This window comes from Oratosquilla oratoria, chromosome 11 (assembly GCF_046742065.1).
Source record: "Oratosquilla oratoria isolate Oo_2021 chromosome 11, ASM4674206v1, whole genome shotgun sequence".
NCBI lineage: Eukaryota > Metazoa > Arthropoda > Malacostraca > Stomatopoda > Squillidae > Oratosquilla > Oratosquilla oratoria.
In genome coordinates, this window is record NC_134787.1 from 54,807,513 (window position 1) to 54,809,808 (window position 2,296).

Below are 2,296 nucleotides of genomic sequence, written 5' to 3' on the forward strand. Positions count from 1 at the left end.
ACTCCTGTGATATTTCCTGGGGCAAAAAATGTTTAATTATGGCACTCTACTCTGCAAGGAAGAAACGATTTTTAAGTTTTAATTCTCTTGAGTCAAGAGTCACAACCTCAGAAGAGTAATTTTGCGACAGAGCCCCTCGGGGCGGTGCAGATAATTACCGAAGCCATCAAGCTCCTCGGCCCCGACCTACGTCATGTCGTCGTTGTCGTCGTCGTCTTCTTCTTCTTCTTTGTTCCTCGCATCACTTTCTCATCTTTCTTACGTCTGCTCCTCCCTCCCAACTTTACTTACCAGACTTGTTACATTTTATTTACTTCATAATGAACACCCCGTGTGGATTATTGACGACATAAATTTTATGCAATCAATACATTATGGTGCGGGGAAGAGAGGATGTGGGAGAGAAGAGATCGAAATCGGCACCTCTACGGGCCAAAGGTACGCAGTACAGACCAATAAAGAAGAAAATAAATATTTTTTAGCTTCTTCTATCCCTCCTTTCTGATACCCTCGTCAAATCTCTCCTTTACCCTTTACATTATTTCATTTCTTTACCACAATAGTCCCCAAGGTACAAAAGTAAACAATCAATCGCAGATATACACATTTATTGTATGAATCGTTTAGGGCAATATAATGTAATATTTATTTAACCTACTCATAGAACTTATCAATATGAGGCATAAACACAATTTACAACTGCACACAGTTTTAGAAACACTAAAGAAATACTGTATCATTGATTACATGTAAAAACAGTTAGTAATTCATGTAGAAGTGAATTGTGCACGGGGGGGGGGATGGGGGATGGATTACAGATGTCACCCATATATGGACAACGTGGGGGGAAGGGGGGAGAGGGGAAGGGGGGGAAGGGAGATGAGAAAAAAAGAAGCTTGTATATAATGGGAATACCTAGTAAAAGAGGAATATACGTGGTCACCGTTTAGTGACGTTGGGAGAAATGTGTATTGCATATGGCACATAGTAACAGCGAAGGTGGCAGGAAAGGGGAGGGAGGAAGAAGCTATGATATGGCAAGCTGCAGTTAAACATGACTTGATTGTCCGAGTAGGATGGGGGGAGGGGGGTTTTAGTTCACCATTTTCTTTATTGCACGCATTCATAAGTACAGATTAAAGAGAAAAAAATATATATACTATACATACATATATATATACATATATATATGCGTGTGTGTGTGTGTGTGTGTGTGTGTGTGTGTGTGTGTGTGTGTGTGTGTGTGTGTGTGTGTGTGTGTGTGTGAGTGCGTGTATGTGTTACGCATGTTGAACTGCAGAGATATTCATATCTATATTGCTATATGAAGTTTGATAATTCATAACAATAAATACGGGGGGGAACCACTTACAAGGGAAAGGGGGTTAAATGTATTACAATAATGATTCAATATATTTAAAATTAATTAACAAAATGTGTAAACAGGATTTGATCGTGTTTCTAATAATGGCCGAGCACACTGCACGAGATCCCAAGAGAATCTCGTCGGATGACCTGGCAAGCGGGTAGGCGGGTTGCGTCGAGGTGAAACTTGAAGGCCGAGGACGAGGAGGAGGACGAGGAGGACGAGGAAGATGACGAGGAGGAGGAGGACGAGGACGAGGAGGACGAGGAGGACGAGGAGGAGGAGGACGAGGAGGAGAACGAGGAGGACGAGGAGGACGAGGAGGAGGGCGTGGAGGACGAGGACGAAGAGGAGGACGTGGAGGACGAGGAGAAGGAGGGGGAGGACGAGAAGGAGGAGGAGGACGAGGAGGAAGATGACGAGGAGGGGAACGAGGAGGAGGAGAAGGAGGGTGAGGAAGATGATGATGATGAAGAAAACAAAGAAGAACATTGGGAGGATCTGTGTTCGCCAGCCTATGCCAGGTCATCCCATCTTCGTCTAGGCTATCCAACCAACCAGTCGACCAATCAACAGTAAGCCTGTCCACCATATCGGGTACAACCTTAGAAAAGTCTAGTTAAGATCTGTATAATATGTACAAGGGGGTCTTTAAACATTGATATCAAACATTTAGGAATAGTCTTGGCCCATTGGAAGCTCTAACACTTATTTTGGCAAATCACATGCTGGAGTGACCTGAAAAGACAAAAGAAAAAGAAAAAACACAATCAGCAAAATCTTCTCCATCTTCACAAATATCAATTCACAGTACTAGATCGTAAAATAGCACTTACCAACAGAAGCTGTGTGTATTTACCTAGTTGTATTATACGGGAAGGGAGCTATGCTCGTGTGTGCATGTGTGTGTGTGTGTGTGTGTGTGTGTGT

The 2,296-nt window shown here is 43.1% G+C and overlaps 1 protein-coding gene across 4 annotated transcripts in view; it reads right to left on the reverse strand.

Annotated features, from left to right (window-relative positions):
• Positions 1-591: 591 nt before the first annotated feature.
• Positions 592-2,296, reverse strand: part of LOC143029832 (protein PALS1-like) — a 396,818-nt gene continuing 395,113 nt past the window's right edge. For all 4 annotated transcript variants that reach the window (XM_076192911.1, XM_076192914.1, XM_076192912.1 and 1 more), the window contains one exon: positions 592-2,104. The gene's annotated coding sequence lies outside the window, so the exon portion shown is untranslated. The remainder of the gene's footprint in view (positions 2,105-2,296) is intronic.